This window comes from Ziziphus jujuba, chromosome 5, assembly GCF_031755915.1.
Source record: "Ziziphus jujuba cultivar Dongzao chromosome 5, ASM3175591v1".
Lineage (NCBI taxonomy): Eukaryota > Viridiplantae > Streptophyta > Magnoliopsida > Rosales > Rhamnaceae > Ziziphus > Ziziphus jujuba.
Genome location: NC_083383.1, coordinates 19,790,918 through 19,807,857, shown reverse-complemented (window position 1 = coordinate 19,807,857; position 16,940 = coordinate 19,790,918). Strand labels below are relative to the sequence as shown.

Sequence of the window (16,940 nt, the reverse complement as noted above, 5' to 3'; positions counted from 1 at the left end):
TGAGCTAGAATCGGAAAGTGAGGAAAGTGGAGATGAAACCGAGCAAGAAGAGGAAGACTTTGAGGATGCGGCCGAGACCCTACATGCACCCAATACCGAATGAAATTTGGTTTCTAGGAGAGTGCTGGCTGTATACAAGGATAAGGATCAAGTTCAAAGGAAAAACATCTTCCACACCCGATAATTGAAATCCAAGATAAGATTTGTAGTATGATAATTGATAGTGGAAGTTGTACAAATGTAATTAGTAACACTGTGGTTGATAAATTAGGCTTAGTAACAATTAAATAACTCGAACCTTATAGATTACAATGACTTAATGAGAGTGGTGTGATGAAAGTGAATAAACAAGCCAAAGTAAAATTCAGTACAGATAAATATGTGGATGTTGTTTTGTGTGATGTTATGCCTATGCATGCCGAACATATTCTATAAGGTAGACCATGGCAATTTGATAAAGATGCTATTCATTATGGTCGAGAAAATTCTATTGTTTTTAAGTTTAAGGGAAAGAAGGTTAAGCTGGAGCCATTGACTCCCAAGGAGGTATATAGAGATCAATTACAAATACAACAAAGGAGGGAGGCCGAAAAGCTCAAAAAGAAAGTTAATATGGCACCTACGGCTTCACCAACAATCCAAGAAGGTAAGTCCGAGAATGTTGTTCAAGATAAGCATTCTAAGACTCAAATTGAATGGAAAAACCATGAAAAGGCCGAGGGTCGAGTGAAAGAGGAAGAGAAACACGAGAGTGTGAGTAAGGCTAAAAAAACCAAGAGTGAGGGCCAAACCGAGAGAAAGAAAGAAAGAGAAAGAAAAAAGAGGAAAATTAAAAAAATTTATATTAGTCTTGGTGATGTAAATAAAGCTATTTTAACTAAGAAACCATAGCTAGTTATGATTTTTAGATAAGCTTATTTTAATGATCAAGTTAACCTTGAAGAACTTGAATTGCCAAATTCGATTTTTTCTCTTTTGCAAGATTTTGAAGATGTCTTTCCGGAGGAGATTCCAAATGGATTACCACCTATTAGAGGAATTGAAAATCAAATTGACTTTGTTCCAGGGGCTGCTATACCAAATAGACCTGCATATATCCCGAGGAGACAAAGGAGTTACAAAGGCTGGTAAGTGAGTTGCTTGATAAAGGTTATATTTACGAGAGTATGAGTCCATGTGCTGTCCCTGTTTTGTTAGTATCTAAAAATGATGATTCATGGCATATGTGTGTAGATCGTAGAGCTATAAATAATATTCTCATTAAATATAGGTATCCAATTCCTAGGTTAGATGAATTACATGGAGCATGCATTTTTACTAAAATTGGTCTTAGGAGTGGGTATCATCAAATTAGAATGAAAGATGGTGATGAATGGAAAATCGCATTTAAAACTAAGTATGGATTGTATGAGTGGTTAGTAATGCCTTTAGTTTAACTAATGCACCTAGTACTTTCATGAGATTAATGAATCATGTTATGCGACCATTCCTTAGAAAGTTTGTTGTTGTTTATTTTAATGATATTCTTGTATATAGTAGGCATCTAGATGAGCATATAGAACATCTTAGGTAAGTTTTAAATATTCTTAGGAAGGAAAGGTTGTTTGCTAACATGAAAAAGTATGATTTTTGTAAAGATGAGTTGGTATTCCTAGGATTTGTAGTAAGTGCTGTAGGTATAAAAGTTGATCAATCCAAGGTACAAGCAATCCAAAAGTGGTCGAAACCTACCTCCATTACCCAAGTGAGGAGCTTTCATGGTTTGGTTAGTTCCTACCGATGATTTGTCAAGGATTTTAGCACCATTACATGATGTGATTCCGCCCAAGCCCGCTCAACCGATAACCCGCTGGGGTGCTGACCCGACATGAATGAAGACCAGACCAATCACAAGAGCTCAAATTAAGAGATTTAAGGAAAACCTGGGAGCATTTATACATGGGGTAATCAATTTTTAATAGAGCTTATCCATACTTGAAGATACAAAGCCTATTCTAAGCATCCAAGTTGTGGAAACCGATATGGACTCGGGTAGCGATTTTGGTGCAAATATGGACATCGAGCAGCATGAAATGGTTCCAACTCTTTATGGATTCAATACATATGTATAATAGGATATGGAATCAAGTCAAGGCATCTTCAAAGGCATTCAAAAAGGGGTTGTACAGACAGCTTCAAATTCGGCCTTTTTTTACTGTATTTTGCTGAGTTGGCTTTTTCTTCCTCTTCCAAGCATGGGCAACGTGTGGGACTTCATATTTAGCTTATTTGGCATCCTAAAAAGCATATTGAAGCTGATTTGGAGCTCAATTTGGTCAAAGTTTGGTCAAAGTCTATTTAGTCAAAAAGCTAGTATTATAGTTTCTTAATTTGATTCTACTTTTTGTTTTAGGAAATTACCATTACTTTTTAGTTTTTATTTATTTATTTTCTGGAACGATAAGTTTAGGAAAGTTATTATTTTATTATTTTCATTGTAAATTAATTAATTCCTAATTCAAAATAAAGGAATTAATCAATCTAAATTAGATTAGGAAAGGAATGAGAATTTCGGCCACAATAGAACTCTTCATTGTGTGGCCGATTTTTCCTAGGGTTTTTAGGGTTTATTTTGTTTCTTTCAAATCCTATTTAAAGGATTATTTTTCAATAAGAATACAACTTTGATTTGATTAAGAAAATACTTGTGAGATTAATTATCTCTTTATTCTTTGAGAACACCTAAAACACCATTAGAGAATTAGTTGTTTTAGCTTGACTTATCAGTAGGATCTCCATCCCCTATTGTGGCGTCTACATTATACCAAGATTTCTAACCACAGGTTGGTTAGGGGTTGAGGTCAATTCCATTAGAACTTGAACTTAATTAAGATCCGGGCTAATATAATACGGGTTTAGGAGCAGGTCGTCTTAGGTCCGTATCATTTGGTATCAGAGCCAAATTTTGTTCAGGTTTGATCTATCTTTATTTGCTTTATTTATTTTTGTGTTAATCTACAATTTTAGCATTAGGTTAAGGTTGGTTCTATCACCATACACGTTCTGCATCTTAAAAAAAAAAAAAAATTCATTCCTAGTTGAATTAGGATTTCCTAGTTTTATTGTATTTTTGTTTCCTACTTTGTTGGTTGTTTTTCATCATTGTTCTTGTTAGTTTTGGTTTTTGTTGATTTTTCTTTCCTGTTTTAGTCTTAAATATTTGCATTCATATATTAAAAAAAAAAGAAGGGTTTGCGGCAACATATAAAAAAAAAAAAAAAAAGAAAAAAAAAACTGCACTTTTGAATTTTTGGAGTTGGAATTGCAAATTTGTTGTTTATTCTTACTACTGTAGTTGTGTTTGATATTCAGTGTGTGAAAAAAAAAGAGGAAAAAAAGAAGAAGAAGAAGGCTGAATATAAAATATATATATATATATCGGTTTGTTGAAAATTGGTGTTGAAGTTTGTTGCTGGAAATTTCTTGTAACTGCTGCTTTGTTGATTATTTATTCCATATTTGGAGTTTCTGGAGAATTATTTTTGCTGCTGGATATTTGAGTTTGAGTGCTAAATTATTTGGATTAAAATATCCACTTGCCCTCTCTCACGACACCTCACAAAGTACGACTAAATATAACCTGCGAGCTTATCCATAATTATAATAATACAGAACACCAGTATTGTATGGTGCATCTACAAACTAATTAGTTACATAAAATAAAAAAATATATATATATATAGTTACCAAAAATGTCAACTCCTCATAATTATACTTTAAAACTTTAATTTAATTATTTTAAACAAACAAACAAATAAATAAATAAATAAGTAAATAAATAAACATTTATGAAAACTAAAATATAATTTCTTAAAGAAATATACTATGATACATCATTCTAATTATTAAGTATTTTACAATTTTTAATACTTTTATATCAATATAGATATATATATATATATATGTAAACATAATTCCGAAAACGATATATAACTCATAATATCCAAAATGGATAACAAATATTTACTAACATACTTACTAAGTGATACTCCTAAATTTAGATAATCATAATTAGATAAATAAACAAATAATTAAATTAATAAGTAGATAATTAAATAAAAAAATTAATTAATTAATTAACTATATAATTAAGTAAGCAAATAAATAAACAAAATATTATTCTATTCTTTAAACAACATAAGCATTATAAGCCCTTTTTGGAATTTTATAAAATACTCAATTAACAACAAATAGTTAAGTGACTTCCTTAAATCCAACTTTTAATAATAATAAACTAAATGAATAACTATATTTATATGTATAATGAAATTCTATGTTTGCATCTTTTTATCATGTGAACATTCACAAAGACAAAGATTTTTAAAGAACTCATTGTTTTTGTGTGTATTATTGACCACAATTTTAGAAACTGTTGTCTTTATGTATATTATTGATAACGGTTTCTTCAAAAACCATCATCTTTGCGGACATCCATACCGTAAAATAATGCGGACATCCACACCATAGAAGAATTTTATATGTATATATACAAATTTAATTATTCTCACATATATTCATATATATACAATCTTTTAACAAGTATATATATATATCCATATATATTCACATATATATATATATATACATATGAATATATACACACATTCTTTTAACAAGTATTTATATATATATATATATATTCATATATTCACAATATATATACATCTACACACATACCAAAGGTGTACACACATATATCTATATATATGGAAAAAATATATATATTTTACAAACATAAATGCTTAAACACAACTCTAAACATTATTCAAAAATAAAAACTAACACTTATTACTTCATATCTACTCACTCATACATACATACATACATATATACATAACCGTATATATATTAACACAATTGTCTCATTCAATATAATATTGAAAAATGGCTAAATTTCAAATACCCAACCAAAGTCTACATATATCAAATGAAAGCGTGAGGGATGAGTATCAAAGAAACCTAGCTCAAACTTGCCTATCCCTCCGCCAGTAACCAGAAAATGGCTCGCAACTTTCAACCAAATTTCAAACCATTGTATCTCTTTAACCATTTAGAATTTGAAAAATGGATGCCATATTTGGACTTAAAGGGTCGAAAACTAAAGGGAGGGATCAAGTTTATGGATGAAAACCACCGGAAAATCAATGAATGGGGGGACATTGGCCATTCGCATTTGAACATTGATCTCGGGCTCATCTACTAGCCAAAAAGTTGGGGATTTGGTGGCCAAGGTCACATAGCTGTGGGCCACCAAACCAACCACCGTGTCACCATGCAATAGCCAGAGCACAGCCAACTGGCCAGTTAATGGAGAGAAACAGAAGGGGGGGGGGGGGCATTTCTACACATGGGAGAGAGGATGAGAGAGAGAAAGAAAAGAAGAAGAAAAACAAAACAAAAAATATTTTTTATAAGGTGACATATGGCACCCACCAATTGGTGACACGTGGTGCCTTTAATTGGTGACACATAGTGCCTACCAATTGGTGGCATATGGCACATGTCAGGGATACTTCTAAATAATCCACTACCCAATAAAGTTAGTCCCAGAAAAATAAGCACAACTTTACATCTTCGTAAGTTTTCAACTGTGGTCCAAATTATGCTAGCGTAAGTCTACGGACAAGTTCCGACAAGCACTGTCACAAGGTACATGAGTAAAAATGAAAACCCATACAAACAAAAAGTTAACCCCAGGCTCACTAATGAGTTATTATGACTATAACTTTCCAATCCCAACTTCAATTTTGGTGTACTTCTAGTCTATAAACGTAGGTTGACAACTACTTTGCCATGGTATCTTAGTTAAACCAAAATTCCTCTCACAGTAAAAAGTTAGCCGTGGAAACCACTTAGTCAACCTTGGTCAATCTTGGTAAAAAAAATTCAAATTCGGATTGTTTGCTTGGGCAATGATGTTGCAATTTTATAGTGATATAATATATCAATATTCCCCACAATCATCATAATAGAGTATTCCCGCAAATATCATCTTATATATATGTTCATAAAATTATACTGAAGATACATTTTTGCCAAGATGTTTCTTATAAAAACATTAGAAATAATAATCAATTAGATCATTCCTTTCATAGTAAAATATAAAGCATACGATTTAATGGTTTTCAGATATGATAAAATACTATATTTAAGCATCTAATTTCTCAAAACCGTTTTTAAATTTAAAGTCCATTCACAAATAACAACTCAAACCATATTCTATGCTGGATCACCTCCAATAACAGTCTCAATGGCTAAAATAATAATAAAATATTTCTCAAACTCATAAAAATTAAACCATAATAATTGTGATTAAAAGTGTCCAAAAACAACTTTTTACAACTCCCTAATCACAAAAATTGGTCACCAAAAATCCAAATAAATTGTGAGCCTTTAATATCGGTACTCAAAATTAGAGATTTCACCTAAAGGCTAATTTTATAAAATTGAACCTTTTATTGGATCCTATTGACATCTAATTACACGAAATCCATCTTCAATTTTGTCTAATTTGTCCAGTTTTGTCCAATTTTGTCCGAACACAGTCTAATTTTATCCCATATTTAATGAATTGATCCAAATACAAAAAAATATCAAACAATGTCTGAAAATTATAAATAATGTATCAAACCGAAGCTTGTGGAATGGATAATAAGATAACAAGCTCACCTTGGTCGAAATATGTTACTGGTGACCAAAACACTTATTGGATAATTTAACCAAATTTAATGTTATGGATCTCTCAAACGGTAAGGAATCTTGGAAAACAGATGCCGGATTGAGTTCAAAGTATTTAGAATAAGGGGGAGGATGTGTGGGTCAACCTAGAATGGATAGAATCCGACCAACTCATCCGAAATCCTTTTTGTGTTGCCATCGGTGTTGGAGGTCAAATTGGGGCATGTTCGACAGCGTTTCACAATGAGTATTAAGTGCTGAGGTCGGAATTTGATGGGAAATTGCATGGGTAGGCACTTGTATACAAATATCTAGCTGGAGGATGGTCAATTTCATTGAACTTAAAGGTGGGGAGAGGTGGGTCACGAGTAAACTCGACCCCTTCGTGGGTCTGTAAGTGTTTTTGGGTCTTAGCGATATTTTGGATATTTTTGAATTTCTTTAAAATAATGGCACATGTCACAAGATATGAGAGTTTTTGGTCATTAACAGACAAAAATCCATAATTGATTTGGCCACTAATAAAATACCGATGATTAAAACTTTCCAGAACTATAATTTTTTAACCATACCTTAAAATTAGATGTGCTACCAGTTTGTGAACTTTTATTAACGAGCTCTGCACAATGATATAAAATTCAAAGCCAAAATAGATCTTCAAATAAAAGTGAAACTTGGTCCCACTAGAGCAATCTACGGACTACAAATGAATAATTACAAAAATATCAAAAGTGCTCAACATGTTTATACATCATGATCAATGAAAACAAGAATACATAATATCTTTAAAGTCCAAGACAACAAATAATACTTTAGCAGTGGAATAATATTAGACAATGAAGATGCCTAAGCTTCATGTATATAACCTATCAATTAAGGCCTAAAGAAAAAGTTAAAAACAAACTTATGAGATGAGCTCAGTGAGTGGAATAAAAATATTATATACATATATGAAAATAATTTTTTATTTTTAAACCTTTTTTTTATCAAAACCTTACTTTCACTTTTTCAATGTTCCCTTGTTTTGGAAAACATTTTTCATAAATCCTATGAATTTTGCCTAAAAATATAACAAATATCATATTTCATATGAAGTTATGATACCAGTTATAAACTCATATACTTAAATGAAAAAATTATATTTTTTAGAAATAAACCATAGGCAATTGTAATGGTTTCATATCCATAATCCATATTATACTAGAACTTGTGTGCCATATGTCCAATACTAAATCTTGGCATACAAGCTTTAGTGTAGTAAGGTATCACAGAGTCAATCGGTGATGGGAAAACTATCTATTGATCCTCAACACCTTAAGGCATCGATATGAGGACATCTCAACTAGCCTCTACATAAAGTGACAACACTACACTGTTGAACAGTAACTATATAATCACAATTGTATCCATAACTGTATGTATATCTATATATGTAACCATGGTATTACTTGGCATATAGTAAAAGCCACTTCTCACGTATAACCCATAACAAAAATATAATTTAATCCCTTATATTGATACCCAAAAACACAATATAAATACTTGGCATATTGTATATAAATCATATATAAATAAGATAATATGATCAATAAAATAATCAACACATAGTTTTTGTTTGATGCCAAAAATATTATCATGTAAAGTTATATCGCAAAAATCAATCCAATTACCAAAAACTTTTTAAATATAATAATTCATTATTTCACAATGAGCATATTAAAATTTGGAAACTTTTAAAACTTTAAAAAATAACAAGTAATGATAACTCTTATACATATATACATATATACAAATGTAATTATATAGCCATGGTTTATCAAAAATTTCATAAAATTATAAAACCATGAGATCATTATTTTAACATGCCTAAAGTATTTATGAAAAGAAAAATTCACTCAAAAAAATATCGTTTACTTTTGATTTACGGCCAAAACACCCCGAGTCTCCATCCCTGATGCCTAAAATATAATAAGAATTCTTCTTAGGCTTCCAAAAATTAAACGAAGAATATTGATGTGCATCAAATTTTGAAGAATAATTTATGCTATACTAAAATTACAAAAATTGTATACCATGGGTTCCAATTAAACAGCAAATCCCCAGGACTCGATATCCAAAATTTGGATTTTTCATACCAAGGCCTATTTTATGAAATTGAACCATCTATCGGGTGGTCTTATTCACATCTAATTACACAGTACCAACTTCATGGTCCAAAAGTTATCCAAATATAGTTCAATGTTACTTAGTATATAACTAATTAACCCAAATATGGAAAATCAATCAAACGACATTCAAAATTCGTAAATTATATATAAGTAGAAAACCCATGAGATAGGTATCATATATATGTGCCCCTCCTGGTCCAACTTTGCTATAAGTGATATGAAAAATCATTGGAAATTTTGATCGTATTTGATATTAATGGATCTCTCAAACTGATAAGACCCGCCCTGGAAACCCTCCCAGGATCTCTCGGATGGTCCCGCAGGGTGAGGTCTCACTGGATAATCCATAGATAATATCCAATGGAACCCCACTTAAAGAGTGGACAAACGAACACAAGCAATATCGTATATTATCTCAATAAAAAAGATAAAACCAAAACAGCATAACTACACATATATAATACGGTCAATACTATGTCCAATATCTAGATCACAGCATTCTAAGAGTATTTGGAAAATTTAGCAGAACAAATGATACAAATAAGTCTTCAAAGATGAAGATAAATAGAGAAAGACAAGTACTGCTGCTGTAGTGGAAAGCACAAAATAACAAGCGGTGCGCAAGGTAGACTGCTAACTAACTGTCATGACCTAGGGGAATGAATTTAAAATAAATAAAATGTGAGATAAAGATATCTCAGTGAGTGTCCTATTATAAATAGGAAAATAATATTTTATTTCTATAAAACTTTCTCTCAAGACCTCTCATTCCACTATTTTGAAAGGTTTCTCATTTATAATCATTCCATAAAACCTAAAGTTGTGTCTCAATTCAATATCATAAAACCGATACTCAAATAATATGAAGTCAATGATCATACAAATATTATAAACTGGATTAATTACAATATAAATATTGGGTATAAAATAATATAAACCAATTTTACAAAATAATGATGAAAGTACAATAATAACCACAAATATTGAAAAACCAATAATATACTAGGAAACATAAACAATGTACCACAAGATATATATAGTACTACCAACTGGTGCACAGCATCCTGGAACACCACTACACGGTAAAGATATGAAAATCGTAAACTATGGGATAAACCCACCTCACGACCCTTAATGTATGAAATGTATCATGGCAATAATAAACTGTTGGGATGAACCAAACCTCACGGCAATGGCAATAATAACCTATGGGATGAACCCAACCTCATGGCAATGTAGCAATAATAAACCTGTGGGATGAACCCAACCTCACGGCCTATGGAAATAATAAACCTGTGGGATGAATCCAATCTCATGGTACCGTGGTAAACCCGCATGCTATAATATAATACTGATCCAAAACACTGGTGGTATGTGGTACAACCAATTAAAAATAAACAATACAGTATCTATAAAACAATCTTGTAAGATCATACATTTCCAAACAATACTGTATCATAAATCATAATTTAATATTCAATTCCAATTCTTTATTTAAATACTTCAAAAATTCCAAATCATCATTTCATACTAAAACCAAAAATATCACAATGAAATATATGTCACCATAAATCAATTTTAAACACATAAAATTATAAAATATTTAAATATGCTTAAAAGAATATAATTTTCAATTTGCTTTCTCAAACTTAGATATTTCCAACATGATTTAAACCTCAATTCAAATATCAAGATATTTAAGTACCACAAGTCCATTATGGACTCATTAGAATCGGAAACCATTTAAAATATTGTCAGAAGTTGTGTAAATGATAACACATATATGTATAAGCAAATATTCATATATGCATAAAATCAATATTTAAATCAAACGATATATATATATATATGTAAAATACTCAAACCACATCTATATTATACTACATGCCCAAAACATTTTAAAAGTATAACCACTCATAATACTGTAGATGCTAACTCCTACTACCCTATAGGATTGACTCCAAACTCAACACGAGTGTTTGTAATAAAATAAAATTATTTCTTAGGCTCCAACAACTAAACCAAAGATATTCCTATACACCAAATGTTTTAAAATGATTTATACCACTGTAAAATTACATAAATTGGACACTGAATGGTTTAATTATATTGTGTACCCTTAGGATCCGGTACCCAAAACTGGGGCTGCTCACCCGAAGTCCAATATTTCAAAATTGAACCTTCCAATGGGTTCTATTAATATCCATTTACACTAATCTAACCTCAATTTTAACCAATTTGACTAATTTTGTCGAAACACGGTCCTAATTTATTTGGTATTTAACTAATTGAATCAAAAATAGAAAAATTATCAAATGATGACCAAAATTCACAACTTTATATCAACGAAAAGCCTAAGAGACAAGAAACACAATGGTGTGCTCACCTTCATTAAATGATGTCTCTGGTCTGAAACGGCCGAAAAATGGCCAAACAGTCGAAAAATGCCAAACGGTTGCCCCCGGTTTCAAACGGCCAATCCCGGCAAGTCAGCTTGTGGTTTGGCTTGAAATATAGCCGGCGTGGCCACCAAGAGGGGGGCAACATGGGTGGTTGGTGCGTTTAGATAGATGCTGGCTGAAATTGGGTAAAATGGCAATGATCCAATTAGGCGTTAAACGGGTTCGAAACGACCTAGTTCGGACCCATGAGTCTAGAGAAAAAATTTTCAGGTTTTGTGGACAAAATGAGTATTTTGGAACTTGTGTCCTCCTAGGCATGCTTCGCAACATTTATATAGAGCCTTGGGTCACTAACAGACAAAAATCTAGACTAATTTAGATACTGATATAAAAATGATATTTAAAATTTCTCATAACCATAACTTTTTATCCGTAACTTAGAATTTGGCATGCCACTAGTATACGAACTCATGTCAATAAGCTCTACACAATGACACATTAGTCAAACAAAAAATCTTTATGATAGAAAATGTCAACCTTGAACCCATATACTATCCACTTGATCAAACTTGGTCAAACTTGTACAAGAGGTATTTTGGTACTGATTGTTATATAAACCATAAGAAATTTTGACAAACAGAGGTCAGAAATAGATTCAAGGCTCCAAAATAAGGGGGATAAGGGTATGGGTTGGGCTACTTTGGCCAAAAAATAAACAACTTCCTAGAAAAAGAATCGGTGTTGTCGTTGGCCTAGAAGGTCCAATCTGGGCATATTTGGTAACGACTATCCATGGAAAATTAGAGGCCGAGGTTGCCAAGATACAGTTAATATGGTAGCCGATGCATGTTCAAGGATTTAGTAGGAAAATAGCTCTACCAATGAAAATCCAACTTGGTTGGAAAGCGGGTCAATGGGTCTCAAAACGAATCCAACTGAGTTTTTAGATTTTTCAAGGAAGAAACATGTATTTTTTGAGTTATTTAATGAGGGTACATTTCCCCATGTATATATAGGCTTTTGGGTAATTAATTCGGAAAAAAAAAAAGAACCAAGACTAGTTTAGATACATATAAAAATATTAATGCTTAAAATTTTTCAGAACCATAATTTTTAACCATATCTCAAAATTTGGAATGCCACCTGTGTACGAACTCATATCGATGAGTTCTATGCAATGATACAAGAGTCGAAGTCAAATTCCATCTCAAAATAAAAATCAAACTTATCCCACTTAAAAGTTTAATTCAATCAAACTTGATCAACTAGGTCAAATTGCAGGGTGTTTCTCGGAATGGATCATCACTTAAGGAATTTGATTGTTGAAAAAAAATCAATATTCCTACATTCAATGATTACTTCATAATAAAGATTTTATTGAGTGTAGAGCATTTTTTTTTCTAATGTATGGAAATTCCCAACAAGAAATAGGTGAAGTGACTGAATTCTAGTTGAATGGAAGAGCTTCTGCATGAAGGGAATAGATCCAAATAAATAGGAGGCATCTTAGGAAGCAAGCAGTGCATTCATGATACAAGATGAAATAGTTGATGTGAGCTCGATTCTTACCTCCAAGTTATAACAGGTATGGTACCAATAATATCGCAACTGCAAACAAGATCGTCATAAAATGATTGAATACATCAAAAAAATTTATAGATTGAATGCTTGAAATAATCTGTCTAAGACTGAAAATCAATAGACTGCGAGGTATGTTAGTGCATTGCAATCTGATATTGCTATCACAATTCTCTTACAAATTGTTTTTAGTCTATCTAAAGCAGTCAATTTGGCATATAAGTTGGAGATGCAATTAAATTGTCCAATTCCTTAACCATTGAAGCTTAACAAGTCGCATCAGACAATCACGAATGATAACGATAATAAAACTCACATTCTGCAGGTGTAACATCATCCTTTGAATTCAAATCGGAATTCAAATTCAGATCCAATTTAGAATCAAGGAAGTTAGGGTAGACTAAATAATATAACTTCTAATCTATGAGCAAGTCAAAATCCTTATTTTCAATCAATACCTGATAAGTGCTATAGATGTTAACAAGGCATCAATCCAACATATTGCCAAATTGGCCTAGGGTTGATATTGTACATGGTGTAAAGGATGATGGAAAGGAAGCTGAGTATCGATAGAAGGATTATGATGGAGCTAAGATATTCGGAGGGTATGAAGGAGACAATGTAGTATGCATTATTCAAACAATATTGCTTGTTCCAAAGACGGAAGAGAACCTTAAACATTATAATATTTTCAAAACCGAAGGCACTAGAAGGTATGTGATGTGATTATTGATAATGAGAGTAGTGAAAGTTTGTCTCAAGGCCACTGGAAAAGGTTTTAAAGCTGAAGACTGGGAGGCATCCAGCTTATTACAAAATCGGTTTGATCAAGGAGGGAGTTGAACATAAATTATCAAGATGTCTTGAACATTACATTTTCAATTAGAAAACATTACAAGGATGAAGTAATTTACGACGTCATAGATATGACTGTATGCCACACATGCTTTTGGGAATATCATGGTTATTTGATGCAGATACCACTCATAAGGGAAAAGAAAACACATACATACTTTGGTGGAAAAAGAATAAGGTTGTTCTCGTTCCTATAGTTGAAAGTAAATGTGTGCCTATGTCATCCAACAATGGAGGAAATTCATTCTTCATTTTCGGTGGTTATTAGAATGAAATGACAGATTATAAACTTCTTCTACCTTCAACGTACATAATTTATGCCCTCCAGATGAACCACCAGAGCTTAACTCGACGACTAGTTTTCTTTTGAGTGGGGGAGTATGATGTAGGACAATTATTAGGATTTCATTTATCATATTTTAATTTTCTTTATTTTCAGTAGAATTTTGTTTTCTTGGTTCTCAAGTTATAGGTGTTAGTGTCAATGAGGGTTATAAGGAAATTCCTAAATCGAGTGCTACTACTTGCCTTTAATTAAAGGAATTAAGTTAATTAGTTTATTTTATTTTCTTTGTATGGATTTTAGGGTTCGCTGTATAATGAGGGATGTTGTTTTCATCATTCAAAATGTTAATGAAAGCTTTTCTTCTATCTTGGGAACTATGTTCTCCCTTAATTATCTTTTATTTGCTTCCGCTTCTCCACTGTGTTCCACCACTTCGATTCTTTCTTCCAAGTTGTTGGACTCGCTCTTACTCTGGGCTGAAAAGAAACTTGTGTTTTCACCCGCTGAGTCTCTCTTTATCTCCATGCTCAATGTCCTTGTAAGATTGAGGGAGTTAGACTCTGCGTGGTCTCTAATTCTCGAACTTGTAGGTAAAAATGGGGAACCCAACTTGGTCTCTCGGGATGCGTTTGTCACATTGATAGACGATATGCTCGCGCAGGTATATTTCCAATGTGATTTTCAAAACAATTGAATTGAATTTGAAAATTGCTTTCTTTGCGTTGTGAACTTGTATTTTGTTCTTCAAATTATGCTAGGCCTTCTTCACCCACAATTTTGAACAGTTGAAACTGATGGTATGAACATATGCAAGGATAGTTGAAAATGATTACAACTAGTAAATAGAGTTTTTGTTTTTTGTGATTTCTGAATTGGAGGATTGAACAGGCGTTCAATCATTCATATTATATGGAACTGTGTACATGATTGTCAAACTGGCTTAGTTATTATTTAAATTTTTTTATACTTCTAAATTTTTTATACTTCTTTGATGGTACATTTGAATGCAGGTATACCCTTTAGCTGCAATCCGAACTTGCAGGTATACCGTTATCTGCAATCCAAACTTTCTATTTGCAAGTAGTTTAACTTCAATCCTCAGTCCCAATCTAAAAATGAGTTTACTTGATATTTTGTTGGACATGTTAGAGTAGCCTCAAAGTATTTTAACAGGAAAAAAAAATTGGACTCAAATTGGTTCCATTAATTCTGGTCTAAAAAATACTGTTGAATGGGCGGTTTCAATCAAGGAAGCTCAAACAGGCAGAGTGGCTTTCGATCGGGATGAAGAGGGACAATGTGAGACCGGCTTTGCATTGGGATGAAGAGAGACAATGTGAGACCTTCTGTTGTAACAAACCGTTCCCTTATGGAAGGTTATTGTCGGATCACCGTGCTGAAAAGGTGATTTAATTGGTGAATGAGATGAGAACGGAGGGAGTTAGGCCGAATGAAGTTGAATATATATAATCCAATAACTGATGCACTGGAGGAAGTAGGGAGGTTCAAGGAGGCAATGGTATTGATAGAGCACTTCTTGGTTTTAGAATAAGGTCCCACTTAACATATAATTCTCTGGTGAAGGGCTATTGTAAGGCTGGAAATCTTGATGGGGCTAGTAAGATCCTTAAGATGATTATAAGTCGTGTTTTATCCCAACTGCAACAACGTATATCTATTTCTTCAAGTACTTTTGAAAGTATGGTAAAATTAAGGAGGGAATAAACCTCTATACCAAGATGATTGAATTAGGGTATACCTCGGATCAGCTTACATACGATCTTTGTTGAAAATGATGTGTGAGGAGGAGACTTGACTTGAGAATTCAAGTTAGCAAAGAAATGAGCGTCAGGGGATTTGATATGGACTTGGCCACAAGCATAGTGTAGACCCATTTGCTTCGCAATATGGATGTATTGGAACACGATTATGTAGAATTTGAGCATATGATAAGATAGGGTGTAGTTCCTCAGTATCTTACTTTCAAGAAGCCATGATGAATTAAAAAAAAAAAAAAAAAAGAGAGAGAGGGAGAGAGAGAGAGGGTGAGAGGAAGAATGATAGTAATGGTTCATAAACTGACATGTCTTCTGTTGCTCCTTCTATAAGGCTGCCAAACACATAACTGAAAGATGGAGATGTATCTTATGCTAGGAGAATCTCTATAATGTGGAAAGCTGAAGCAATGGCTGTTATGTTAAAAACTTGTAAAGATCCAAGGGAACCTGTGAAGTACAGAAGGTCATCTGGAAATGCTGTATTGCAAATCAGTTCATAGATGACATTAAGAAAAATAGCTTACACATATATGTATTTCTTTGGACTGGGTGGCATCTTCAAAAAATTTTGAACATTCTATGCTACTGCCAGCATCAAAGTTAAGGACTCTAGATGCAATTGTGAAGAGATAATCGATATCTATCTTGGACAGCTTATTTAAAAGCTAGACTAAAGGGCTTTTTCTTCTGCAAAAGTTAGATTGTGAAATGTGATTTTCAATTTTGTCATAACAATCTGATGCAAGAAGCCTCAAATGCAGTCAAGTGGTGCAAAGGGAGGAGCATTAGCATGTTTAAATGAGTTAAAAGATTTACAAGGTGGAGAATCTATTGAATGTGAACTGGCTGGTGGGCTAAATGAATAATTTGTGAGAATATGCTTGGAGGCTACAATTAGAACTGGACTTGGAAGGGCTAAGCAGAGGGCAATCACTAGTAATTCTTCACAAGGTGCACAACGATATTGCAAATGCTAGTCCTGATTTATGTATGATCAAAAGAGTAATGTAGCTAATGCTCTTGACAGATGTTAAGCAACCAATCTCTTAAAGGGATCATTAGTGATACGAGCAGGTAAATTACAAGTTTAATGGTAACTCAAGAATTTGTTTTATTATGTATAGCATATCATGTTTGTATGTGTGTATAAGCCTGT

General features: G+C 32.5%; 1 pseudogene; it reads left to right on the top strand.

Annotated features, from left to right (window-relative positions):
* The first annotated feature begins 14,411 nt into the window (after positions 1-14,411).
* LOC112492091 (pentatricopeptide repeat-containing protein At5g11310, mitochondrial-like) lies at positions 14,412-16,650 on the top strand (annotated as a pseudogene).
* The last annotated feature ends 290 nt before the right edge of the window (positions 16,651-16,940 follow it).